General features: G+C 44.8%; 19 non-coding genes and 1 pseudogene across 19 annotated transcripts; all 20 read left to right on the top strand.

The window, feature by feature from the left end:
• The first annotated feature begins 91 nt into the window (after positions 1-91).
• LOC141151113 (U2 spliceosomal RNA) lies at positions 92-207 on the top strand (annotated as a pseudogene).
• Positions 208-731: 524 nt separating this feature from the next.
• LOC141150188 (U2 spliceosomal RNA) lies at positions 732-913 on the top strand. The gene has a single exon (XR_012246453.1). It is a non-coding gene; the product is annotated as a U2 spliceosomal RNA (small nuclear RNA).
• Positions 914-2,028: 1,115 nt separating this feature from the next.
• Positions 2,029-2,219, top strand: LOC141275341 (U2 spliceosomal RNA). Its single transcript, XR_012323587.1, has one exon. It is a non-coding gene; the product is annotated as a U2 spliceosomal RNA (small nuclear RNA).
• Positions 2,220-3,334: 1,115 nt separating this feature from the next.
• Positions 3,335-3,525, top strand: LOC141275340 (U2 spliceosomal RNA). The gene has a single exon (XR_012323586.1). It is a non-coding gene; the product is annotated as a U2 spliceosomal RNA (small nuclear RNA).
• Positions 3,526-4,640: 1,115 nt separating this feature from the next.
• On the top strand, positions 4,641-4,831 carry LOC141275339 (U2 spliceosomal RNA). The gene has a single exon (XR_012323585.1). It is a non-coding gene; the product is annotated as a U2 spliceosomal RNA (small nuclear RNA).
• A 1,115-nt stretch (positions 4,832-5,946) lies between these two features.
• LOC141275338 (U2 spliceosomal RNA) lies at positions 5,947-6,137 on the top strand. Its single transcript, XR_012323584.1, has one exon. It is a non-coding gene; the product is annotated as a U2 spliceosomal RNA (small nuclear RNA).
• Positions 6,138-8,736: 2,599 nt separating this feature from the next.
• Positions 8,737-8,930, top strand: LOC141150753 (U2 spliceosomal RNA). Its single transcript, XR_012246874.1, has one exon. It is a non-coding gene; the product is annotated as a U2 spliceosomal RNA (small nuclear RNA).
• Positions 8,931-10,048: 1,118 nt separating this feature from the next.
• On the top strand, positions 10,049-10,239 carry LOC141275337 (U2 spliceosomal RNA). The gene has a single exon (XR_012323583.1). It is a non-coding gene; the product is annotated as a U2 spliceosomal RNA (small nuclear RNA).
• A 1,115-nt stretch (positions 10,240-11,354) lies between these two features.
• LOC141275336 (U2 spliceosomal RNA) lies at positions 11,355-11,545 on the top strand. Its single transcript, XR_012323582.1, has one exon. It is a non-coding gene; the product is annotated as a U2 spliceosomal RNA (small nuclear RNA).
• A 1,115-nt stretch (positions 11,546-12,660) lies between these two features.
• LOC141275335 (U2 spliceosomal RNA) lies at positions 12,661-12,851 on the top strand. Its single transcript, XR_012323581.1, has one exon. It is a non-coding gene; the product is annotated as a U2 spliceosomal RNA (small nuclear RNA).
• A 1,115-nt stretch (positions 12,852-13,966) lies between these two features.
• LOC141274213 (U2 spliceosomal RNA) lies at positions 13,967-14,157 on the top strand. The gene has a single exon (XR_012322500.1). It is a non-coding gene; the product is annotated as a U2 spliceosomal RNA (small nuclear RNA).
• Positions 14,158-15,272: 1,115 nt separating this feature from the next.
• LOC141275334 (U2 spliceosomal RNA) lies at positions 15,273-15,463 on the top strand. The gene has a single exon (XR_012323580.1). It is a non-coding gene; the product is annotated as a U2 spliceosomal RNA (small nuclear RNA).
• A 1,115-nt stretch (positions 15,464-16,578) lies between these two features.
• LOC141275332 (U2 spliceosomal RNA) lies at positions 16,579-16,769 on the top strand. The gene has a single exon (XR_012323578.1). It is a non-coding gene; the product is annotated as a U2 spliceosomal RNA (small nuclear RNA).
• A 1,115-nt stretch (positions 16,770-17,884) lies between these two features.
• LOC141275331 (U2 spliceosomal RNA) lies at positions 17,885-18,075 on the top strand. Its single transcript, XR_012323577.1, has one exon. It is a non-coding gene; the product is annotated as a U2 spliceosomal RNA (small nuclear RNA).
• Positions 18,076-19,190: 1,115 nt separating this feature from the next.
• LOC141275330 (U2 spliceosomal RNA) lies at positions 19,191-19,381 on the top strand. The gene has a single exon (XR_012323576.1). It is a non-coding gene; the product is annotated as a U2 spliceosomal RNA (small nuclear RNA).
• Positions 19,382-20,496: 1,115 nt separating this feature from the next.
• LOC141149819 (U2 spliceosomal RNA) lies at positions 20,497-20,687 on the top strand. The gene has a single exon (XR_012246103.1). It is a non-coding gene; the product is annotated as a U2 spliceosomal RNA (small nuclear RNA).
• Positions 20,688-21,802: 1,115 nt separating this feature from the next.
• Positions 21,803-21,993, top strand: LOC141150108 (U2 spliceosomal RNA). The gene has a single exon (XR_012246378.1). It is a non-coding gene; the product is annotated as a U2 spliceosomal RNA (small nuclear RNA).
• Positions 21,994-23,108: 1,115 nt separating this feature from the next.
• LOC141275329 (U2 spliceosomal RNA) lies at positions 23,109-23,299 on the top strand. The gene has a single exon (XR_012323575.1). It is a non-coding gene; the product is annotated as a U2 spliceosomal RNA (small nuclear RNA).
• A 1,115-nt stretch (positions 23,300-24,414) lies between these two features.
• On the top strand, positions 24,415-24,605 carry LOC141275328 (U2 spliceosomal RNA). Its single transcript, XR_012323574.1, has one exon. It is a non-coding gene; the product is annotated as a U2 spliceosomal RNA (small nuclear RNA).
• A 1,115-nt stretch (positions 24,606-25,720) lies between these two features.
• LOC141275327 (U2 spliceosomal RNA) lies at positions 25,721-25,911 on the top strand. The gene has a single exon (XR_012323573.1). It is a non-coding gene; the product is annotated as a U2 spliceosomal RNA (small nuclear RNA).
• Positions 25,912-25,967: the final 56 nt, after the last annotated feature.

Genomic DNA, 25,967 nt, shown 5'->3' with positions numbered 1-25,967 from the left:
TGTCTTCTTAACGGGAGTCCAGGAGCTCATCTCCACAAATGGACTTTTCAGGATCCTTGGGTGGCTCCGTAGTTTGAAACCAATTCTGGTTATCGCTTCTCGGCCTTTTGGCTAAGATCAAGTGTAGTATCTTTTGAAAAGGCAGTTTTGTCCTTGGGCTGCCCTAGTAAATTGATGCATATTACACACTGGTTTGGTGCACTTGTTAGTACGCCAGGTGGCTCATAGAGTTATCTGATGGAAAACATGGCCCTCCAGGATCGAAGTCACTAGGCTGGGTAAGTGTGAGGGCTTTGGAGCAATGTGCCCCAGGAGTAGGCGCCCTGGTGGGAGTCCAAGCTTACTGGGACTGGGAACCCCAGAAAGACTTGGCTTCGTTGCACGCCGCACCTTTGCCAATCATACTTTCTGAGCAACCCCCCCTATTCCTGGCCTCCGGGCTAGGAAGGGGAATTTTTATAAACCCGGTCGGAGGTCCGGTCAGCTTTGGGCTGAGAAACCAACACAGGCTCCAGCTCCACTAGGGTGGCAGCCTAGATGGAAGCTGGGAGCACGAAAACGGCTCTTCTCCGGCTTCGGCTAGGGAGAGCATCGGAGATCCCTGACCCTCGCTGTGGCCTTCTGGCTCGGAGGGATGGGGATGGTTTATTGGGGACCCTCTCCTCCGGGAAGGGTCCACATGAATCCTCGCCTCGTGCGCTGTTTTGGTGTGACTTCGGTCACATTTTTCAGTGCCTTGGATGCAGCTTCAATCAAAAAATCTGTTCTTATCAGTTTAATATCTGATACGTCCCCTATCTGGGGACCATATATTAAATGGATTTTTAGAACAGGGAGATGGAAAAAGAGCTTGCTCTGTCCACTCCACGCATTGACCTGGTATTGCAGTATCTCCAGGACCGGTGCACCCCTTCTTTAATGCAGTTTCTAAAATCAGAAAGAATTGAATTCAATGTTTTTTGTTCATTTTGCTTGTTTGTCGGATTTTGGGATGGACTCTTTGGCTTTGCTTTTCTTCTCCTCATTGGATTTTTCATGTTCAAAGTTGCAGAAGCCAGATTACAAGCTCATTTTGGTTCAACTTCAGCAACTGTGCATTGCATTGCCATGTAATGTGATGCAATGCTATCTTTCTAGCTCTCCCTTTTTACTTCCTTTTGGATAAACAGACATATTAGGCAAGCATTTTGGAGCTTTCACCTAAATAACTACAGGTGGTGAGATAAGCTGCACAATATAATTGACCTTTCAGTATATTGTTGCACACACACCATCTATTTAGCAAATGCCCTTGTTATCAACAGCAGCCTTTTAAACTCACCTGAGCTAACAGGTATGTGCGCTGGTTACTCTGCTGCGCTTAAAATTTCTTTTTTGGTTTGCTACAATGCCTTTTCTGAAACGTTGTCTCCTTCTGCTGGAACACTGACTTCTTTCATTTAATGCCTGCAGACTATAAAAGAGAACCCAACCCAAAAAGTTTGGTTAATTAGTCTGTGGCATTCTGTTAAACTGTTGCTTATGGCGGTCTCTGTGAGCTTCTCAGCGACATTCAGCCAGCCAGGTATCCTGCCTGCAGTAGATGGAATGTGGCAATGGAACGCTGGCTGCGCGTGTCATAATAGGCTCTGAGCCTTTATATACCTGTGCACAGCAGCAGCCACCTTCAGTCTGCTGCTGGACAGCCAGCAGCAGCAGCAGCAGGAGAGGTATGTAATCAGAAGCCCTCCTGCTAAGGGTAGACAGCTGCTCGTTCCACCCCACCCCCCGCCTTAATTGGTTCTCCTCCCTTCCAACGGTGTTGAGGCGGGTGGGAACAGCAGGGGGTGAAGGTGCTGTGTTTAAAGAGGTGGAGTTATGCAGATCTAAAACGCGTGGATTGCAGCAGCAGCAAGCCGAAAAGTGCAGGCATGTAAGGGATCTAGAGGTTGACAACATGTCTTCTTAACGGGAGTCCAGGAGCTCATCTCCACAAATGGACTTTTCAGGATCCTTGGGTGGCTCCGTAGTTTGAAACCAATTCTGGTTATCGCTTCTCGGCCTTTTGGCTAAGATCAAGTGTAGTATCTGTTCTTATCAGTTTAATATCTGATACGTCCCCTATCTGGGGACCATATATTAAATGGATTTTTAGAACAGGGAGATGGAAAAAGAGCTTGCTCTGTCCACTCCACGCATTGACCTGGTATTGCAGTATCTCCAGGACCGGTGCACCCCTTCTTTAATGCAGTTTCTAAAATCAGAAAGAATTGAATTCAATGTTTTTTGTTCATTTTGCTTGTTTGTCGGATTTTGGGATGGACTCTTTGGCTTTGCTTTTCTTCTCCTCATTGGATTTTTCATGTTCAAAGTTGCAGAAGCCAGATTACAAGCTCATTTTGGTTCAACTTCAGCAACTGTGCATTGCATTGCCATGTAATGTGATGCAATGCTATCTTTCTAGCTCTCCCTTTTTACTTCCTTTTGGATAAACAGACATATTAGGCAAGCATTTTGGAGCTTTCACCTAAATAACTACAGGTGGTGAGATAAGCTGCACAATATAATTGACCTTTCAGTATATTGTTGCACACACACCATCTATTTAGCAAATGCCCTTGTTATCAACAGCAGCCTTTTAAACTCACCTGAGCTAACAGGTATGTGCGCTGGTTACTCTGCTGCGCTTAAAATTTCTTTTTTGGTTTGCTACAATGCCTTTTCTGAAACGTTGTCTCCTTCTGCTGGAACACTGACTTCTTTCATTTAATGCCTGCAGACTATAAAAGAGAACCCAACCCAAAAAGTTTGGTTGATTAGTCTGTGGCATTCTGTTAAACTGTTGCTTATGGCGGTCTCTGTGAGCTTCTCAGCGACATTCAGCCAGCCAGGTATCCTGCCTGCAGTAGATGGAATGTGGCAATGGAACGCTGGCTGCGCGTGTCATAATAGGCTCTGAGCCTTTATATACCTGTGCACAGCAGCAGCCACCTTCAGTCTGCTGCTGGACAGCCAGCAGCAGCAGCAGCAGGAGAGGTATGTAATCAGGAGCCCTCCTGCTAAGGGTAGACAGCTGCTCGTTCCACCCCACCCCCCGCCTTAATTGGTTCTCCTCCCTTCCAACGGTGTTGAGGCGGGTGGGAACAGCAGGGGGTGAAGGTGCTGTGTTTAAAGAGGTGGAGTTATGCAGATCTAAAACGCGTGGATTGCAGCAGCAGCAAGCCGAAAAGTGCAGGCATGTAAGGGATCTAGAGGTTGACAACATGTCTTCTTAACGGGAGTCCAGGAGCTCATCTCCACAAATGGACTTTTCAGGATCCTTGGGTGGCTCCGTAGTTTGAAACCAATTCTGGTTATCGCTTCTCGGCCTTTTGGCTAAGATCAAGTGTAGTATCTGTTCTTATCAGTTTAATATCTGATACGTCCCCTATCTGGGGACCATATATTAAATGGATTTTTAGAACAGGGAGATGGAAAAAGAGCTTGCTCTGTCCACTCCACGCATTGACCTGGTATTGCAGTATCTCCAGGACCGGTGCACCCCTTCTTTAATGCAGTTTCTAAAATCAGAAAGAATTGAATTCAATGTTTTTTGTTCATTTTGCTTGTTTGTCGGATTTTGGGATGGACTCTTTGGCTTTGCTTTTCTTCTCCTCATTGGATTTTTCATGTTCAAAGTTGCAGAAGCCAGATTACAAGCTCATTTTGGTTCAACTTCAGCAACTGTGCATTGCATTGCCATGTAATGTGATGCAATGCTATCTTTCTAGCTCTCCATTTTTACTTCCTTTTGGATAAACAGACATATTAGGCAAGCATTTTGGAGCTTTCACCTAAATAACTACAGGTGGTGAGATAAGCTGCACAATATAATTGACCTTTCAGTATATTGTTGCACACACACCATCTATTTAGCAAATGCCCTTGTTATCAACAGCAGCCTTTTAAACTCACCTGAGCTAACAGGTATGTGCGCTGGTTACTCTGCTGCGCTTAAAATTTCTTTTTTGGTTTGCTACAATGCCTTTTCTGAAACGTTGTCTCCTTCTGCTGGAACACTGACTTCTTTCATTTAATGCCTGCAGACTATAAAAGAGAACCCAACCCAAAAAGTTTGGTTGATTAGTCTGTGGCATTCTGTTAAACTGTTGCTTATGGCGGTCTCTGTGAGCTTCTCAGCGACATTCAGCCAGCCAGGTATCCTGCCTGCAGTAGATGGAATGTGGCAATGGAACGCTGGCTGCGCGTGTCATAATAGGCTCTGAGCCTTTATGTACCTGTGCACAGCAGCAGCCACCTTCAGTCTGCTGCTGGACAGCCAGCAGCAGCAGCAGCAGGAGAGGTATGTAATCAGGAGCCCTCCTGCTAAGGGTAGACAGCTGCTCGTTCCACCCCACCCCCCGCCTTAATTGGTTCTCCTCCCTTCCAACGGTGTTGAGGTGGGTGGGAACAGCAGGGGGTGAAGGTGCTGTGTTTAAAGAGGTGGAGTTATGCAGATCTAAAACGCGTGGATTGCAGCAGCAGCAAGCCGAAAAGTGCAGGCATGTAAGGGATCTAGAGGTTGACAACATGTCTTCTTAACGGGAGTCCAGGAGCTCATCTCCACAAATGGACTTTTCAGGATCCTTGGGTGGCTCCGTAGTTTGAAACCAATTCTGGTTATCGCTTCTCGGCCTTTTGGCTAAGATCAAGTGTAGTATCTGTTCTTATCAGTTTAATATCTGATACGTCCCCTATCTGGGGACCATATATTAAATGGATTTTTAGAACAGGGAGATGGAAAAAGAGCTTGCTCTGTCCACTCCACGCATTGACCTGGTATTGCAGTATCTCCAGGACCGGTGCACCCCTTCTTTAATGCAGTTTCTAAAATCAGAAAGAATTGAATTCAATGTTTTTTGTTCATTTTGCTTGTTTGTCGGATTTTGGGATGGACTCTTTGGCTTTGCTTTTCTTCTCCTCATTGGATTTTTCATGTTCAAAGTTGCAGAAGCCAGATTACAAGCTCATTTTGGTTCAACTTCAGCAACTGTGCATTGCATTGCCATGTAATGTGATGCAATGCTATCTTTCTAACTCTCCCTTTTTACTTCCTTTTGGATAAACAGACATATTAGGCAAGCATTTTGGAGCTTTCACCTAAATAACTACAGGTGGTGAGATAAGCTGCACAATATAATTGACCTTTCAGTATATTGTTGCACACACACCATCTATTTAGCAAATGCCCTTGTTATCAACAGCAGCCTTTTAAACTCACCTGAGCTAACAGGTATGTGCGCTGGTTACTCTGCTGCGCTTAAAATTTCTTTTTTGGTTTGCTACAATGCCTTTTCTGAAACGTTGTCTCCTTCTGCTGGAACACTGACTTCTTTCATTTAATGCCTGCAGACTATAAAAGAGAACCCAACCCAAAAAGTTTGGTTGATTAGTCTGTGGCATTCTGTTAAACTGTTGCTTATGGCGGTCTCTGTGAGCTTCTCAGCGACATTCAGCCAGCCAGGTATCCTGCCTGCAGTAGATGGAATGTGGCAATGGAACGCTGGCTGCGCGTGTCATAATAGGCTCTGAGCCTTTATGTACCTGTGCACAGCAGCAGCCACCTTCAGTCTGCTGCTGGACAGCCAGCAGCAGCAGCAGCAGGAGAGGTATGTAATCAGGAGCCCTCCTGCTAAGGGTAGACAGCTGCTCGTTCCACCCCACCCCCCGCCTTAATTGGTTCTCCTCCCTTCCAACGGTGTTGAGGCGGGTGGGAACAGCAGGGGGTGAAGGTGCTGTGTTTAAAGAGGTGGAGTTATGCAGATCTAAAACGCGTGGATTGCAGCAGCAGCAAGCCGAAAAGTGCAGGCATGTAAGGGATCTAGAGGTTGACAACATGTCTTCTTAACGGGAGTCCAGGAGCTCATCTCCACAAATGGACTTTTCAGGATCCTTGGGTGGCTCCGTAGTTTGAAACCAATTCTGGTTATCGCTTCTCGGCCTTTTGGCTAAGATCAAGTGTAGTATCTGTTCTTATCAGTTTAATATCTGATACGTCCCCTATCTGGGGACCATATATTAAATGGATTTTTAGAACAGGGAGATGGAAAAAGAGCTTGCTCTGTCCACTCCACGCATTGACCTGGTATTGCAGTATCTCCAGGACCGGTGCACCCCTTCTTTAATGCAGTTTCTAAAATCAGAAAGAATTGAATTCAATGTTTTTTGTTCATTTTGCTTGTTTGTCGGATTTTGGGATGGACTCTTTGGCTTTGCTTTTCTTCTCCTCATTGGATTTTTCATGTTCAAAGTTGCAGAAGCCAGATTACAAGCTCATTTTGGTTCAACTTCAGCAACTGTGCATTGCATTGCCATGTAATGTGATGCAATGCTATCTTTCTAACTCTCCCTTTTTACTTCCTTTTGGATAAACAGACATATTAGGCAAGCATTTTGGAGCTTTCACCTAAATAACTACAGGTGGTGAGATAAGCTGCACAATATAATTGACCTTTCAGTATATTGTTGCACACACACCATCTATTTAGCAAATGCCCTTGTTATCAACAGCAGCCTTTTAAACTCACCTGAGCTAACAGGTATGTGCGCTGGTTACTCTGCTGCGCTTAAAATTTCTTTTTTGGTTTGCTACAATGCCTTTTCTGAAACGTTGTCTCCTTCTGCTGGAACACTGACTTCTTTCATTTAATGCCTGCAGACTATAAAAGAGAACCCAACCCAAAAAGTTTGGTTGATTAGTCTGTGGCATTCTGTTAAACTGTTGCTTATGGCGGTCTCTGTGAGCTTCTCAGCGACATTCAGCCAGCCAGGTATCCTGCCTGCAGTAGATGGAATGTGGCAATGGAACGCTGGCTGCGCGTGTCATAATAGGCTCTGAGCCTTTATATACCTGTGCACAGCAGCAGCCACCTTCAGTCTGCTGCTGGACAGCCAGCAGCAGCAGCAGCAGGAGAGGTATGTAATCAGGAGCCCTCCTGCTAAGGGTAGACAGCTGCTCGTTCCACCCCACCCCCCGCCTTAATTGGTTCTCCTCCCTTCCAACGGTGTTGAGGCGGGTGGGAACAGCAGGGGGTGAAGGTGCTGTGTTTAAAGAGGTGGAGTTATGCAGATCTAAAACGCGTGGATTGCAGCAGCAGCAAGCCGAAAAGTGCAGGCATGTAAGGGATCTAGAGGTTGACAACATGTCTTCTTAACGGGAGTCCAGGAGCTCATCTCCACAAATGGACTTTTCAGGATCCTTGGGTGGCTCCGTAGTTTGAAACCAATTCTGGTTATCGCTTCTCGGCCTTTTGGCTAAGATCAAGTGCAGTGATTTAGCGATTGCTGCCTTGGTTTTGGTTGGAGGTGTCTGGGGTACCTGGCTCGACGGCCTTGGGGGAACGTCCTTACTTAATTGTGGGGACTTCACCCCCTTGCTGCTATAGGCGTGTCGGCTTAGTCCCCAGACAACGGGAAGCGATCATACTCGCTCCTTCTGTGTGTTGGAGTGGAGATTACGCTCATTCTGTTGGAGAATCATGGCAACAGAGGCGGAGTTGTGGCCGAAGTTGGAGGTTCCAGAACATGCACGTGTGGAGACCGCTTTCCGGATTTTTGTCCGGAGAGACTGTCAGAAGGTTAAGGACTTTCGGTTTATTATGAAGGAGATCATCTTGGGTGTCGCAAAGGTGAAAAAAGAAGACATCGTGGCAGTTATGGATTATCCCCAAAAGGGTGTCTATGACGTGTTTTTTGAGTCTAGGAAGATTTTGGAGAACTATATGGATTCTTTTGATGAATTGAGACATGAGAAGTTTGTTGGAATTCGGTTTCAACGTCACGTATTTAGTAGTGAAAAGATGGTGACAGTGAAGATGTTTTCACCACTGGTTCCAGAAGAGGACATTGTCACGTTTTTGAGTGGTTTTGCCAAGTCTGTAGTATCAAAAGGTAAAGTAATAAATGAATTCGGAGTATGGACGGGAAAGTGGAAATTTTTTGTGGAATTTAACATGAACAAGGATAGGAGTTTTTCCTACCCGCCTCAAAGGTTTAAGCTTGGTAAAGTAAGTGGGAATTTATTCTTTAATGGGATGGATTCCTTTTGTTCAATTTGTGAGGTATATGGTCATAAACGTGAAGACTGTACTGCAGAAAAGTGTTGGAAGTGTAAAGCGGAAGGACATGTTTCTAAATCATGTCCAGTAGAAAGGAATAAGTGTAACCTGTGTATGGAAATTGGGCATAGGTTTAAGGAATGCCCAAAGAGAAAGAGTAATAAGGAGAAGATGGAAAGTGCAAAGGCGGAAAAGAAAGAAAAAAAGAAGACGGTAGAGGTTCAGAGGCAAACAGAAGAGGAGGAAGCTGATAAAGAAATGGACAAAGTTAAAAAAGGAATTGCGGAAATGAAGGGAAGTGGTGTGTGTTTTGAAGCTTTTTTTTTAAAGGTAATCGCAAGTGTGAAGGCAAATAAAGAGAGGTTTTTTGAAACCTATAAGGTGGGAAGGACATGGATAGATTATGTGAATACAAACTTTGAATCTTTCTCGCAAGAGAAAGGACTGTTGGAGTATCTAACATATTATGCGTTGAAGGGAGGAATGCAGTAATGTGTTTTGTTTCCTTCCTCTATATATTATGTGTCTGAGAGGAAATACTGGTTGTTGTTTTGTTTTTTTTGTATATGCATTAAATAATGTTTTTTTGTTTTAAAATGACACGATGATGGATTTGGTCCATCACCGTTTTCAGAAGTATGGAATCGAGATGGTACTTGTAATCTGAGTGTTATGAAAAAGAAAAAAAAAAAAAAAAAAAAATCTGTTCTTATCAGTTTAATATCTGATACGTCCCCTATCTGGGGACCATATATTAAATGGATTTTTAGAACAGGGAGATGGAAAAAGAGCTTGCTCTGTCCACTCCACGCATTGACCTGGTATTGCAGTATCTCCAGGACCGGTGCACCCCTTCTTTAATGCAGTTTCTAAAATCAGAAAGAATTGAATTCAATGTTTTTTGTTCATTTTGCTTGTTTGTCGGATTTTGGGATGGACTCTTTGGCTTTGCTTTTCTTCTCCTCATTGGATTTTTCATGTTCAAAGTTGCAGAAGCCAGATTACAAGCTCATTTTGGTTCAACTTCAGCAACTGTGCATTGCATTGCCATGTAATGTGATGCAATGCTATCTTTCTAGCTCTCCCTTTTTACTTCCTTTTGGATAAACAGACATATTAGGCAAGCATTTTGGAGCTTTCACCTAAATAACTACAGGTGGTGAGATAAGCTGCACAATATAATTGACCTTTCAGTATATTGTTGCACACACACCATCTATTTAGCAAATGCCCTTGTTATCAACAGCAGCCTTTTAAACTCACCTGAGCTAACAGGTATGTGCGCTGGTTACTCTGCTGCGCTTAAAATTTCTTTTTTGGTTTGCTACAATGCCTTTTCTGAAACGTTGTCTCCTTCTGCTGGAACACTGACTTCTTTCATTTAATGCCTGCAGACTATAAAAGAGAACCCAACCCAAAAAGTTTGGTTGATTAGTCTGTGGCATTCTGTTAAACTGTTGCTTATGGCGGTCTCTGTGAGCTTCTCAGCGACATTCAGCCAGCCAGGTATCCTGCCTGCAGTAGATGGAATGTGGCAATGGAACGCTGGCTGCGCGTGTCATAATAGGCTCTGAGCCTTTATATACCTGTGCACAGCAGCAGCCACCTTCAGTCTGCTGCTGGACAGCCAGCAGCAGCAGCAGCAGCAGGAGAGGTATGTAATCAGGAGCCCTCCTGCTAAGGGTAGACAGCTGCTCGTTCCACCCCACCCCCCGCATTAATTGGTTCTCCTCCCTTCCAACGGTGTTGAGGCGGGTGGGAACAGCAGGGGGTGAAGGTGCTGTGTTTAAAGAGGTGGAGTTATGCAGATCTAAAACGCGTGGATTGCAGCAGCAGCAAGCCGAAAAGTGCAGGCATGTAAGGGATCTAGAGGTTGACAACATGTCTTCTTAACGGGAGTCCAGGAGCTCATCTCCACAAATGGACTTTTCAGGATCCTTGGGTGGCTCCGTAGTTTGAAACCAATTCTGGTTATCGCTTCTCGGCCTTTTGGCTAAGATCAAGTGTAGTATCTGTTCTTATCAGTTTAATATCTGATACGTCCCCTATCTGGGGACCATATATTAAATGGATTTTTAGAACAGGGAGATGGAAAAAGAGCTTGCTCTGTCCACTCCACGCATTGACCTGGTATTGCAGTATCTCCAGGACCGGTGCACCCCTTCTTTAATGCAGTTTCTAAAATCAGAAAGAATTGAATTCAATGTTTTTTGTTCATTTTGCTTGTTTGTCGGATTTTGGGATGGACTCTTTGGCTTTGCTTTTCTTCTCCTCATTGGATTTTTCATGTTCAAAGTTGCAGAAGCCAGATTACAAGCTCATTTTGGTTCAACTTCAGCAACTGTGCATTGCATTGCCATGTAATGTGATGCAATGCTATCTTTCTAGCTCTCCCTTTTTACTTCCTTTTGGATAAACAGACATATTAGGCAAGCATTTTGGAGCTTTCACCTAAATAACTACAGGTGGTGAGATAAGCTGCACAATATAATTGACCTTTCAGTATATTGTTGCACACACACCATCTATTTAGCAAATGCCCTTGTTATCAACAGCAGCCTTTTAAACTCACCTGAGCTAACAGGTATGTGCGCTGGTTACTCTGCTGCGCTTAAAATTTCTTTTTTGGTTTGCTACAATGCCTTTTCTGAAACGTTGTCTCCTTCTGCTGGAACACTGACTTCTTTCATTTAATGCCTGCAGACTATAAAAGAGAACCCAACCCAAAAAGTTTGGTTGATTAGTCTGTGGCATTCTGTTAAACTGTTGCTTATGGCGGTCTCTGTGAGCTTCTCAGCGACATTCAGCCAGCCAGGTATCCTGCCTGCAGTAGATGGAATGTGGCAATGGAACGCTGGCTGCGCGTGTCATAATAGGCTCTGAGCCTTTATATACCTGTGCACAGCAGCAGCCACCTTCAGTCTGCTGCTGGACAGCCAGCAGCAGCAGCAGCAGGAGAGGTATGTAATCAGGAGCCCTCCTGCTAAGGGTAGACAGCTGCTCGTTCCACCCCACCCCCCGCCTTAATTGGTTCTCCTCCCTTCCAACGGTGTTGAGGCGGGTGGGAACAGCAGGGGGTGAAGGTGCTGTGTTTAAAGAGGTGGAGTTATGCAGATCTAAAACGCGTGGATTGCAGCAGCAGCAAGCCGAAAAGTGCAGGCATGTAAGGGATCTAGAGGTTGACAACATGTCTTCTTAACGGGAGTCCAGGAGCTCATCTCCACAAATGGACTTTTCAGGATCCTTGGGTGGCTCCGTAGTTTGAAACCAATTCTGGTTATCGCTTCTCGGCCTTTTGGCTAAGATCAAGTGTAGTATCTGTTCTTATCAGTTTAATATCTGATACGTCCCCTATCTGGGGACCATATATTAAATGGATTTTTAGAACAGGGAGATGGAAAAAGAGCTTGCTCTGTCCACTCCACGCATTGACCTGGTATTGCAGTATCTCCAGGACCGGTGCACCCCTTCTTTAATGCAGTTTCTAAAATCAGAAAGAATTGAATTCAATGTTTTTTGTTCATTTTGCTTGTTTGTCGGATTTTGGGATGGACTCTTTGGCTTTGCTTTTCTTCTCCTCATTGGATTTTTCATGTTCAAAGTTGCAGAAGCCAGATTACAAGCTCATTTTGGTTCAACTTCAGCAACTGTGCATTGCATTGCCATGTAATGTGATGCAATGCTATCTTTCTAGCTCTCCCTTTTTACTTCCTTTTGGATAAACAGACATATTAGGCAAGCATTTTGGAGCTTTCACCTAAATAACTACAGGTGGTGAGATAAGCTGCACAATATAATTGACCTTTCAGTATATTGTTGCACACACACCATCTATTTAGCAAATGCCCTTGTTATCAACAGCAGCCTTTTAAACTCACCTGAGCTAACAGGTATGTGCGCTGGTTACTCTGCTGCGCTTAAAATTTCTTTTTTGGTTTGCTACAATGCCTTTTCTGAAACGTTGTCTCCTTCTGCTGGAACACTGACTTCTTTCATTTAATGCCTGCAGACTATAAAAGAGAACCCAACCCAAAAAGTTTGGTTGATTAGTCTGTGGCATTCTGTTAAACTGTTGCTTATGGCGGTCTCTGTGAGCTTCTCAGCGACATTCAGCCAGCCAGGTATTCTGCCTGCAGTAGATGGAATGTGGCAATGGAACGCTGGCTGCGCGTGTCATAATAGGCTCTGAGCCTTTATATACCTGTGCACAGCAGCAGCCACCTTCAGTCTGCTGCTGGACAGCCAGCAGCAGCAGCAGCAGGAGAGGTATGAAATCAGGAGCCCTCCTGCTAAGGGTAGACAGCTGCTCGTTCCACCCCACCCCCCGCCTTAATTGGTTCTCCTCCCTTCCAACGGTGTTGAGGCGGGTGGGAACAGCAGGGGGTGAAGGTGCTGTGTTTAAAGAGGTGGAGTTATGCAGATCTAAAACGCGTGGATTGCAGCAGCAGCAAGCCGAAAAGTGCAGGCATGTAAGGGATCTAGAGGTTGACAACATGTCTTCTTAACGGGAGTCCAGGAGCTCATCTCCACAAATGGACTTTTCAGGATCCTTGGGTGGCTCCGTAGTTTGAAACCAATTCTGGTTATCGCTTCTCGGCCTTTTGGCTAAGATCAAGTGTAGTATCTGTTCTTATCAGTTTAATATCTGATACGTCCCCTATCTGGGGACCATATATTAAATGGATTTTTAGAACAGGGAGATGGAAAAAGAGCTTGCTCTGTCCACTCCACGCATTGACCTGGTATTGCAGTATCTCCAGGACCGGTGCACCCCTTCTTTAATGCAGTTTCTAAAATCAGAAAGAATTGAATTCAATGTTTTTTGTTCATTTTGCTTGTTTGTCGGATTTTGGGATGGACTCTTTGGCTTTGCTTTTCTTCTCCTCATTGGATTTTTCATGTTCAAAGTTGCAGAAGCCAGATTACATGCTCATTTTGGTTCAACTTCAGCAACTGTGCATTGCATTGCCATGTAATGTGATGCAATGCTATCTTTCTAGCTCTCCCTTTTTACTTCCTTTTGGATAAACAGACATATTAGGCAAGCATTTTGGAGCTTTCACCTAAATAACTACAGGTGGTGAGATAAGCTGCACAATATAATTGACCTTTCAGTATATTGTTGCACACACACCATCTATTTAGCAAATGCCCTTGTTATCAACAGCAGCCTTTTAAACTCACCTGAGCTAACAGGTATGTGCGCTGGTTACTCTGCTGCGCTTAAAATTTCTTTTTTGGTTTGCTACAATGCCTTTTCTGAAACGTTGTCTCCTTCTGCTGGAACACTGACTTCTTTCATTTAATGCCTGCAGACTATAAAAGAGAACCCAACCCAAAAAGTTTGGTTGATTAGTCTGTGGCATTCTGTTAAACTGTTGCTTATGGCGGTCTCTGTGAGCTTCTCAGCGACATTCAGCCAGCCAGGTATTCTGCCTGCAGTAGATGGAATGTGGCAATGGAACGCTGGCTGCGCGTGTCATAATAGGCTCTGAGCCTTTATATACCTGTGCACAGCAGCAGCCACCTTCAGTCTGCTGCTGGACAGCCAGCAGCAGCAGCAGCAGGAGAGGTATGTAATCAGGAGCCCTCCTGCTAAGGGTAGACAGCTGCTCGTTCCACCCCACCCCCCGCCTTAATTGGTTCTCCTCCCTTCCAACGGTGTTGAGGCGGGTGGGAACAGCAGGGGGTGAAGGTGCTGTGTTTAAAGAGGTGGAGTTATGCAGATCTAAAACGCGTGGATTGCAGCAGCAGCAAGCCGAAAAGTGCAGGCATGTAAGGGATCTAGAGGTTGACAACATGTCTTCTTAACGGGAGTCCAGGAGCTCATCTCCACAAATGGACTTTTCAGGATCCTTGGGTGGCTCCGTAGTTTGAAACCAATTCTGGTTATCGCTTCTCGGCCTTTTGGCTAAGATCAAGTGTAGTATCTGTTCTTATCAGTTTAATATCTGATATGTCCCCTATCTGGGGACCATATATTAAATGGATTTTTAGAACAGGGAGATGGAAAAAGAGCTTGCTCTGTCCACTCCACGCATTGACCTGGTATTGCAGTATCTCCAGGACCGGTGCACCCCTTCTTTAATGCAGTTTCTAAAATCAGAAAGAATTGAATTCAATGTTTTTTGTTCATTTTGCTTGTTTGTCGGATTTTGGGATGGACTCTTTGGCTTTGCTTTTCTTCTCCTCATTGGATTTTTCATGTTCAAAGTTGCAGAAGCCAGATTACAAGCTCATTTTGGTTCAACTTCAGCAACTGTGCATTGCATTGCCATGTAATGTGATGCAATGCTATCTTTCTAGCTCTCCCTTTTTACTTCCTTTTGGATAAACAGACATATTAGGCAAGCATTTTGGAGCTTTCACCTAAATAACTACAGGTGGTGAGATAAGCTGCACAATATAATTGACCTTTCAGTATATTGTTGCACACACACCATCTATTTAGCAAATGCCCTTGTTATCAACAGCAGCCTTTTAAACTCACCTGAGCTAACAGGTATGTGCGCTGGTTACTCTGCTGCGCTTAAAATTTCTTTTTTGGTTTGCTACAATGCCTTTTCTGAAACGTTGTCTCCTTCTGCTGGAACACTGACTTCTTTCATTTAATGCCTGCAGACTATAAAAGAGAACCCAACCCAAAAAGTTTGGTTGATTAGTCTGTGGCATTCTGTTAAACTGTTGCTTATGGCGGTCTCTGTGAGCTTCTCAGCGACATTCAGCCAGCCAGGTATCCTGCCTGCAGTAGATGGAATGTGGCAATGGAACGCTGGCTGCGCGTGTCATAATAGGCTCTGAGCCTTTATATACCTGTGCACAGCAGCAGCCACCTTCAGTCTGCTGCTGGACAGCCAGCAGCAGCAGCAGCAGGAGAGGTATGTAATCAGGAGCCCTCCTGCTAAGGGTAGACAGCTGCTCGTTCCACCCCACCCCCCGCCTTAATTGGTTCTCCTCCCTTCCAACGGTGTTGAGGCGGGTGGGAACAGCAGGGGGTGAAGGTGCTGTGTTTAAAGAGGTGGAGTTATGCAGATCTAAAACGCGTGGATTGCAGCAGCAGCAAGCCGAAAAGTGCAGGCATGTAAGGGATCTAGAGGTTGACAACATGTCTTCTTAACGGGAGTCCAGGAGCTCATCTCCACAAATGGACTTTTCAGGATCCTTGGGTGGCTCCGTAGTTTGAAACCAATTCTGGTTATCGCTTCTCGGCCTTTTGGCTAAGATCAAGTGTAGTATCTGTTCTTATCAGTTTAATATCTGATACGTCCCCTATCTGGGGACCATATATTAAATGGATTTTTAGAACAGGGAGATGGAAAAAGAGCTTGCTCTGTCCACTCCACGCATTGACCTGGTATTGCAGTATCTCCAGGACCGGTGCACCCCTTCTTTAATGCAGTTTCTAAAATCAGAAAGAATTGAATTCAATGTTTTTTGTTCATTTTGCTTGTTTGTCGGATTTTGGGATGGACTCTTTGGCTTTGCTTTTCTTCTCCTCATTGGATTTTTCATGTTCAAAGTTGCAGAAGCCAGATTACAAGCTCATTTTGGTTCAACTTCAGCAACTGTGCATTGCATTGCCATGTAATGTGATGCAATGCTATCTTTCTAGCTCTCCCTTTTTACTTCCTTTTGGATAAACAGACATATTAGGCAAGCATTTTGGAGCTTTCACCTAAATAACTACAGGTGGTGAGATAAGCTGCACAATATAATTGACCTTTCAGTATATTGTTGCACACACACCATCTATTTAGCAAATGCCCTTGTTATCAACAGCAGCCTTTTAAACTCACCTGAGCTAACAGGTATGTGCGCTGGTTACTCTGCTGCGCTTAAAATTTCTTTTTTGGTTTGCTACAATGCCCTTTCTGAAACGTTGTCTCCTTCTGCTGGAACACTGACTTCTTTCATTTAATGCCTGCAGACTATAAAAGAGAACCCAACCCAAAAAGTTTGGTTGATTAGTCTGTGGCATTCTGTTAAACTGTTGCTTATGGCGGTCTCTGTGAGCTTCTCAGCGACATTCAGCCAGCCAGGTATCCTGCCTGCAGTAGATGGAATGTGGCAATGGAACGCTGGCTGCGCGTGTCATAATAGGCTCTGAGCCTTTATATACCTGTGCACAGCAGCAGCCACCTTCAGTCTGCTGCTGGACAGCCAGCAGCAGCAGCAGCAGGAGAGGTATGTAATCAGGAGCCCTCCTGCTAAGGGTAGACAGCTGCTCGTTCCACCCCACCCCCCGCCTTAATTGGTTCTCCTCCCTTCCAACGGTGTTGAGGCGGGTGGGAACAGCAGGGGGTGAAGGTGCTGTGTTTAAAGAGGTGGAGTTATGCAGATCTAAAACGCGTGGATTGCAGCAGCAGCAAGCCGAAAAGTGCAGGCATGTAAGGGATCTAGAGGTTGACAACATGTCTTCTTAACGGGAGTCCAGGAGCTCATCTCCACAAATGGACTTTTCAGGATCCTTGGGTGGCTCCGTAGTTTGAAACCAATTCTGGTTATCGCTTCTCGGCCTTTTGGCTAAGATCAAGTGTAGTATCTGTTCTTATCAGTTTAATATCTGATACGTCCCCTATCTGGGGACCATATATTAAATGGATTTTTAGAACAGGGAGATGGAAAAAGAGCTTGCTCTGTCCACTCCACGCATTGACCTGGTATTGCAGTATCTCCAGGACCGGTGCACCCCTTCTTTAATGCAGTTTCTAAAATCAGAAAGAATTGAATTCAATGTTTTTTGTTCATTTTGCTTGTTTGTCGGATTTTGGGATGGACTCTTTGGCTTTGCTTTTCTTCTCCTCATTGGATTTTTCATGTTCAAAGTTGCAGAAGCCAGATTACAAGCTCATTTTGGTTCAACTTCAGCAACTGTGCATTGCATTGCCATGTAATGTGATGCAATGCTATCTTTCTAGCTCTCCCTTTTTACTTCCTTTTGGATAAACAGACATATTAGGCAAGCATTTTGGAGCTTTCACCTAAATAACTACAGGTGGTGAGATAAGCTGCACAATATAATTGACCTTTCAGTATATTGTTGCACACACACCATCTATTTAGCAAATGCCCTTGTTATCAACAGCAGCCTTTTAAACTCACCTGAGCTAACAGGTATGTGCGCTGGTTACTCTGCTGCGCTTAAAATTTCTTTTTTGGTTTGCTACAATGCCTTTTCTGAAACGTTGTCTCCTTCTGCTGGAACACTGACTTCTTTCATTTAATGCCTGCAGACTATAAAAGAGAACCCAACCCAAAAAGTTTGGTTGATTAGTCTGTGGCATTCTGTTAAACTGTTGCTTATGGCGGTCTCTGTGAGCTTCTCAGCGACATTCAGCCAGCCAGGTATCCTGCCTGCAGTAGATGGAATGTGGCAATGGAACGCTGGCTGCGCGTGTCATAATAGGCTCTGAGCCTTTATATACCTGTGCACAGCAGCAGCCACCTTCAGTCTGCTGCTGGACAGCCAGCAGCAGCAGCAGCAGGAGAGGTATGTAATCAGGAGCCCTCCTGCTAAGGGTAGACAGCTGCTCGTTCCACCCCACCCCCCGCCTTAATTGGTTCTCCTCCCTTCCAACGGTGTTGAGGCGGGTGGGAACAGCAGGGGGTGAAGGTGCTGTGTTTAAAGAGGTGGAGTTATGCAGATCTAAAACGCGTGGATTGCAGCAGCAGCAAGCCGAAAAGTGCAGGCATGTAAGGGATCTAGAGGTTGACAACATGTCTTCTTAACGGGAGTCCAGGAGCTCATCTCCACAAATGGACTTTTCAGGATCCTTGGGTGGCTCCGTAGTTTGAAACCAATTCTGGTTATCGCTTCTCGGCCTTTTGGCTAAGATCAAGTGTAGTATCTGTTCTTATCAGTTTAATATCTGATACGTCCCCTATCTGGGGACCATATATTAAATGGATTTTTAGAACAGGGAGATGGAAAAAGAGCTTGCTCTGTCCACTCCACGCATTGACCTGGTATTGCAGTATCTCCAGGACCGGTGCACCCCTTTTTTAATGCAGTTTCTAAAATCAGAAAGAATTGAATTCATTGTTTTTTGTTCATTTTGCTTGTTTGTCAGATTTTGGGATGGACTCTTTGGCTTTGCTTTTCTTCTCCTCATTGGATTTTTCATGTTCAAAGTTGCAGAAGCCAGATTACAAGCTCATTTTGGTTCAACTTCAGCAACTGTGCATTGCATTGCCATGTAATGTGATGCAATGCTATCTTTCTAGCTCTCCCTTTTTACTTCCTTTTGGATAAACAGACATATTAGGCAAGCATTTTGGAGCTTTCACCTAAATAACTACAGGTGGTGAGATAAGCTGCACAATATAATTGACCTTTCAGTATATTGTTGCACACACACCATCTATTTAGCAAATGCCCTTGTTATCAACAGCAGCCTTTTAAACTCACCTGAGCTAACAGGTATGTGCGCTGGTTACTCTGCTGCGCTTAAAATTTCTTTTTTGGTTTGCTACAATGCCTTTTCTGAAACGTTGTCTCCTTCTGCTGGAACACTGACTTCTTTCATTTAATGCCTGCAGACTATAAAAGAGAACCCAACCCAAAAAGTTTGGTTGATTAGTCTGTGGCATTCTGTTAAACTGTTGCTTATGGCGGTCTCTGTGAGCTTCTCAGCGACATTCAGCCAGCCAGGTATCCTGCCTGCAGTAGTTGGAATGTGGCAATGGAACGCTGGCTGCGCGTGTCATAATAGGCTCTGAGCCTTTATATACCTGTGCACAGCAGCAGCCACCTTCAGTCTGCTGCTGGACAGCCAGCAGCAGCAGCAGCAGGAGAGGTATGTAATCAGGAGCCCTCCTGCTAAGGGTAGACAGCTGCTCGTTCCACCCCACCCCCCGCCTTAATTGGTTCTCCTCCCTTCCAACGGTGTTGAGGCGGGTGGGAACAGCAGGGGGTGAAGGTGCTGTGTTTAAAGAGGTGGAGTTATGCAGATCTAAAACGCGTGGATTGCAGCAGCAGCAAGCCGAAAAGTGCAGGCATGTAAGGGATCTAGAGGTTGACAACATGTCTTCTTAACGGGAGTCCAGGAGCTCATCTCCACAAATGGACTTTTCAGGATCCTTGGGTGGCTCCGTAGTTTGAAACCAATTCTGGTTATCGCTTCTCGGCCTTTTGGCTAAGATCAAGTGTAGTATCTGTTCTTATCAGTTTAATATCTGATACGTCCCCTATCTGGGGACCATATATTAAATGGATTTTTAGAACAGGGAGATGGAAAAAGAGCTTGCTCTGTCCACTCCACGCATTGACCTGGTATTGCAGTATCTCCAGGACCGGTGCACCCCTTCTTTAATGCAGTTTCTAAAATCAGAAAGAATTGAATTCAATGTTTTTTGTTCATTTTGCTTGTTTGTCGGATTTTGGGATGGACTCTTTGGCTTTGCTTTTCTTCTCCTCATTGGATTTTTCATGTTCAAAGTTGCAGAAGCCAGATTACAAGCTCATTTTGGTTCAACTTCAGCAACTGTGCATTGCATTGCCATGTAATGTGATGCAATGCTATCTTTCTAGCTCTCCCTTTTTACTTCCTTTTGGATAAACAGACATATTAGGCAAGCATTTTGGAGCTTTCACCTAAATAACTACAGGTGGTGAGATAAGCTGCACAATATAATTGACCTTTCAGTATATTGTTGCACACACACCATCTATTTAGCAAATGCCCTTGTTATCAACAGCAGCCTTTTAAACTCACCTGAGCTAACAGGTATGTGCGCTGGTTACTCTGCTGCGCTTAAAATTTCTTTTTTGGTTTGCTACAATATCTTTTCTGAAACGTTGTCTCCTTCTGCTGGAACACTGACTTCTTTCATTTAATGCCTGCAGACTATAAAAGAGAACCCAACCCAAAAAGTTTGGTTGATTAGTCTGTGGCATTCTGTTAAACTGTTGCTTATGGCGGTCTCTGTGAGCTTCTCAGCGACATTCAGCCAGCCAGGTATCCTGCCTGCAGTAGATGGAATGTGGCAATGGAACGCTGGCTGCGCGTGTCATAATAGGCTCTGAGCCTTTATATACCTGTGCACAGCAGCAGCCACCTTCAGTCTGCTGCTGGACAGCCAGCAGCAGCAGCAGCAGGAGAGGTATGTAATCAGGAGCCCTCCTGCTAAGGGTAGACAGCTGCTCGTTCCACCCCACCCCCCGCCTTAATTGGTTCTCCTCCCTTCCAACGGTGTTGAGGCGGGTGGGAACAGCAGGGGGTGAAGGTGCTGTGTTTAAAGAGGTGGAGTTATGCAGATCTAAAACGCGTGGATTGCAGCAGCAGCAAGCCGAAAAGTGCAGGCATGTAAGGGATCTAGAGGTTGACAACATGTCTTCTTAACGGGAGTCCAGGAGCTCATCTCCACAAATGGACTTTTCAGGATCCTTGGGTGGCTCCGTAGTTTGAAACCAATTCTGGTTATCGCTTCTCGGCCTTTTGGCTAAGATCAAGAGTAGTATCTGTTCTTATCAGTTTAATATCTGATACGTCCCCTATCTGGGGACCATATATTAAATGGATTTTTAGAACAGGGAGATGGAAAAAGAGCTTGCTCTGTCCACTCCACGCACTGACCTGGTATTGCAGTATCTCCAGGACCGGTGCACCCCTTCTTTAATGCAGTTTCTAAAATCAGAAAGAATTGAATTCAATGTTTTTTGTTCATTTTGCTTGTTTGTCGGATTTTGGGATGGACTCTTTGGCTTTGCTTTTCTTCTCCTCATTGGATTTTTCATGTTCAAAGTTGCAGAAGCCAGATTACAAGCTCATTTTGGTTCAACTTCAGCAACTGTGCATTGCATTGCCATGTAATGTGATGCAATGCTATCTTTCTAGCTCTCCCTTTTTACTTCCTTTTGGATAAACAGACATATTAGGCAAGCATTTTGGAGCTTTCACCTAAATAACTACAGGTGGTGAGATAAGCTGCACAATATAATTGACCTTTCAGTATATTGTTGCACACACACCATCTATTTAGCAAATGCCCTTGTTATCAACAGCAGCCTTTTAAACTCACCTGAGCTAACAGGTATGTGCGCTGGTTACTCTGCTGCGCTTAAAATTTCTTTTTTGGTTTGCTACAATGCCTTTTCTGAAACGTTGTCTCCTTCTGCTGGAACACTGACTTCTTTCATTTAATGCCTGCAGACTATAAAAGAGAACCCAACCCAAAAAGTTTGGTTGATTAGTCTGTGGCATTCTGTTAAACTGTTGCTTATGGCGGTCTCTGTGAGCTTCTCAGCGACATTCAGCCAGCCAGGTATCCTGCCTGCAGTAGATGGAATGTGGCAATGGAACGCTGGCTGCGCGTGTCATAATAGGCTCTGAGCCTTTATATACCTGTGCACAGCAGCAGCCACCTTCAGTCTGCTGCTGGACAGCCAGCAGCAGCAGCAGCAGGAGAGGTATGTAATCAGGAGCCCTCCTGCTAAGGGTAGACAGCTGCTCGTTCCACCCCACCCCCCGCCTTAATTGGTTCTCCTCCCTTCCAACGGTGTTGAGGCGGGTGGGAACAGCAGGGGGTGAAGGTGCTGTGTTTAAAGAGGTGGAGTTATGCAGATCTAAAACGCGTGGATTGCAGCAGCAGCAAGCCGAAAAGTGCAGGCATGTAAGGGATCTAGAGGTTGACAACATGTCTTCTTAACGGGAGTCCAGGAGCTCATCTCCACAAATGGACTTTTCAGGATCCTTGGGTGGCTCCGTAGTTTGAAACCAATTCTGGTTATCGCTTATCGGCCTTTTGGCTAAGATCAAGTGTAGTATCTGTTCTTATCAGTTTAATATCTGATACGTCCCCTATCTGGGGACCATATATTAAATGGATTTTTAGAACAGGGAGATGGAAAAAGAGCTTGCTCTGTCCACTCCATGCATTGACCTGGTATTGCAGTATCTCCAGGACCGGTGCACCCCTTCTTTAATGCAGTTTCTAAAATCAGAAAGAATTGAATTCAATGTTTTTTGTTCATTTTGCTTGTTTGTCGGATTTTGGGATGGACTCTTTGGCTTTGCTTTTCTTCTCCTCATTGGATTTTTCATGTTCAAAGTTGCAGAAGCCAGATTACAAGCTCATTTTGGTTCAACTTCAGCAACTGTGCATTGCATTGCCATGTAATGTGATGCAATGCTATCTTTCTAGCTCTCCCTTTTTACTTCCTTTTGGATAAACAGACATATTAGGCAAGCATTTTGGAGCTTTCACCTAAATAACTACAGGTGGTGAGATAAGCTGCACAATATAATTGACCTTTCAGTATATTGTTGCACACACACCATCTATTTAGCAAATGCCCTTGTTATCAACAGCAGCCTTTTAAACTCACCTGAGCTAACAGGTATGTGCGCTGGTTACTCTGCTGCGCTTAAAATTTCTTTTTTGGTTTGCTACAATGCCTTTTCTGAAACGTTGTCTCCTTCTGCTGGAACACTGACTTCTTTCATTTAATGCCTGCAGACTATAAAAGAGAACCCAACCCAAAAAGTTTGGTTGATTAGTCTGTGGCATTCTGTTAAACTGTTGCTTATGGCGGTCTCTGTGAGCTTCTCAGCGACATTCAGCCAGCCAGGTATCCTGCCTGCAGTAGATGGAATGTGGCAATGGAACGCTGGCTGCGCGTGTCATAATAGGCTCTGAGCCTTTATATACCTGTGCACAGCAGCAGCCACCTTCAGTCTGCTGCTGGACAGCCAGCAGCAGCAGCAGCAGGAGAGGTATGTAATCAGGAGCCCTCCTGCTAAGGGTAGACAGCTGCTCTTTCCACCCCACCCCCCGCCTTAATTGGTTCTCCTCCCTTCCAACGGTGTTGAGGCGGGTGGGAACAGCAGGGGGTGAAGGTGCTGTGTTTAAAGAGGTGGAGTTATGCAGATCTAAAACGCGTGGATTGCAGCAGCAGCAAGCCGAAAAGTGCAGGCATGTAAGGGATCTAGAGGTTGACAACATGTCTTCTTAACGGGAGTCCAGGAGCTCATCTCCACAAATGGACTTTTCAGGATCCTTGGGTGGCTCCGTAGTTTGAAACCAATTCTGGTTATCGCTTCTCGGCCTTTTGGCTAAGATCAAGTGTAGTATCTGTTCTTATCAGTTTAATATCTGATACGTCCCCTATCTGGGGACCATATATTAAATGGATTTTTAGAACAGGGAGATGGAAAAAGAGCTTGCTCTGTCCACTCCACGCATTGACCTGGTATTGCAGTATCTCCAGGACCGGTGCACCCCTTCTTTAATGCAGTTTCTAAAATCAGAAAGAATTGAATTCAATGTTTTTTGTTCATTTTGCTTGTTTGTCGGATTTTGGGATGGACTCTTTGGCTTTGCTTTTCTTCTCCTCATTGGATTTTTCATGTTCAAAGTTGCAGAAGCCAGATTACAAGCTCATTTTGGTTCAACTTCAGCAACTGTGCATTGCATTGCCATGTAATGTGATGCAATGCTATCTTTCTAGCTCTCCCTTTTTACTTCCTTTTGGATAAACAGACATATTAGGCAAGCATTTTGGAGCTTTCACCTAAATAACTACAGGTGGTGAGATAAGCTGCACAATATAATTGACCTTTCAGTATATTGTTGCACACACACCATCTATTTAGCAAATGCCCTTGTTATCAACAGCAGCCTTTTAAACTCACCTGAGCTAACAGGTATGTGCGCTGGTTACTCTGCTGCGCTTAAAATTTCTTTTTTGGTTTGCTACAATGCCTTTTCTGAAACGTTGTCTCCTTCTGCTGGAACACTGACTTCTTTCATTTAATGCCTGCAGACTATAAAAGAGAACCCAACCCAAAAAGTTTGGTTGATTAGTCTGTGGCATTCTGTTAAACTGTTGCTTATGGCGGTCTCTGTGAGCTTCTCAGCGACATTCAGCCAGCCAGGTATCCTGCCTGCAGTAGATGGAATGTGGCAATGGAACGCTGGCTGCGCGTGTCATAATAGGCTCTGAGCCTTTATATACCTGTGCACAGCAGCAGCCACCTTCAGTCTGCTGCTGGACAGCCAGCAGCAGCAGCAGCAGGAGAGGTATGTAATCAGGAGCCCTCCTGCTAAGGGTAGACAGCTGCTCGTTCCACCCCACCCCCCGCCTTAATTGGTTCTCCTCCCTTCCAACGGTGTTGAGGCGGGTGGGAACAGCAGGGGGTGAAGGTGCTGTGTTTAAAGAGGTGGAGTTATGCAGATCTAAAACGCGTGGATTGCAGCAGCAGCAAGCCGAAAAGTGCAGGCATGTAAGGGATCTAGAGGTTGACAACATGTCTTCTTAACGGGAGTCCAGGAGCTCATCTCCACAAATGGACTTTTCAGGATCCTTGGGTGGCTCCGTAGTTTGAAACCAATTCTGGTTATCGCTTCTCGGCCTTTTGGCTAAGATCAAGTGTAGTATCTGTTCTTATCAGTTTAATATCTGATACGTCCCCTATCTGGGGACCATATATTAAATGGATTTTTAGAACAGGGAGATGGAAAAAGAGCTTGCTCTGTCCACTCCACGCATTGACCTGGTATTGCAGTATCTCCAGGACCGGTGCACCCCTTCTTTAATGCAGTTTCTAAAATCAGAAAGAATTGAATTCAATGTTTTTTGTTCATTTTGCTTGTTTGTCGGATTTTGGGATGGACTCTTTGGCTTTGCTTTTCTTCTCCTCATTGGATTTTTCATGTTCAAAGTTGCAGAAGCCAGATTACAAGCTCATTTTGGTTCAACTTCAGCAACTGTGCATTGCATTGCCATGTAATGTGATGCAATGCTATCTTTCTAGCTCTCCCTTTTTACTTCCTTTTGGATAAACAGACATATTAGGCAAGCATTTTGGAGCTTTCACCTAAATAACTACAGGTGGTGAGATAAGCTGCACAATATAATTGACCTTTCAGTATATTGTTGCACACACACCATCTATTTAGCAAATGCCCTTGTTATCAACAGCAGCCTTTTAAACTCACCTGAGCTAACAGGTATGTGCGCTGGTTACTCTGCTGCGCTTAAAATTTCTTTTTTGGTTTGCTACAATGCCTTTTCTGAAACGTTGTCTCCTTCTGCTGGAACACTGACTTCTTTCATTTAATGCCTGCAGACTATAAAAGAGAACCCAACCCAAAAAGTTTGGTTGATTAGTCTGTGGCATTCTGTTAAACTGTTGCTTATGGCGGTCTCTGTGAGCTTCTCAGCGACATTCAGCCAGCCAGGTATCCTGCCTGCAGTAGATGGAATGTGGCAATGGAACGCTGGCTGCGCGTGTCATAATAGGCTCTGAGCCTTTATATACCTGTGCACAGCAGCAGCCACCTTCAGTCTGCTGCTGGACAGCCAGCAGCAGCAGCAGCAGGAGAGGTATGTAATCAGGAGCCCTCCTGCTAAGGGTAGACAGCTGCTCGTTCCACCCCACCCCCCGCCTTAATTGGTTCTCCTCCCTTCCAACGGTGTTGAGGCGGGTGGGAACAGCAGGGGGTGAAGGTGCTGTGTTTAAAGAGGTGGAGTTATGCAGATCTAAAACGCGTGGATTGCAGCAGCAGCAAGCCGAAAAGTGCAGGCATGTAAGGGATCTAGAGGTTGACAACATGTCTTCTTAACGGGAGTCCAGGAGCTCATCTCCACAAATGGACTTTTCAGGATCCTTGGGTGGCTCCGTAGTTTGAAACCAATTCTGGTTATCGCTTCTCGGCCTTTTGGCTAAGATCAAGTGTAGTATCTGTTCTTATCAGTTTAATATCTGATACGTCCCCTATCTGGGGACCATATATTAAATGGATTTTTAGAACAGGGAGATGGAAAAAGAGCTTGCTCTGTCCACTCCACGCATTGACCTGGTATTGCAGTATCTCCAGGACCGGTGCACCCCTTCTTTAATGCAGTTTCTAAAATCAGAAAGAATTGAATTCAATGTTTTTTGTTCATTT

Source organism: Phyllobates terribilis, unplaced genomic scaffold (assembly GCF_046119375.1).
Source record: "Phyllobates terribilis strain yellow unplaced genomic scaffold, ASM4611937v1 Scaffold_5__5_contigs__length_657084704, whole genome shotgun sequence".
Taxonomy (NCBI): domain Eukaryota; kingdom Metazoa; phylum Chordata; class Amphibia; order Anura; family Dendrobatidae; genus Phyllobates; species Phyllobates terribilis.
The sequence above is the reverse complement of the archived record's forward strand: the minus strand, read 5'-3'. Positions and strand labels throughout refer to the sequence as shown.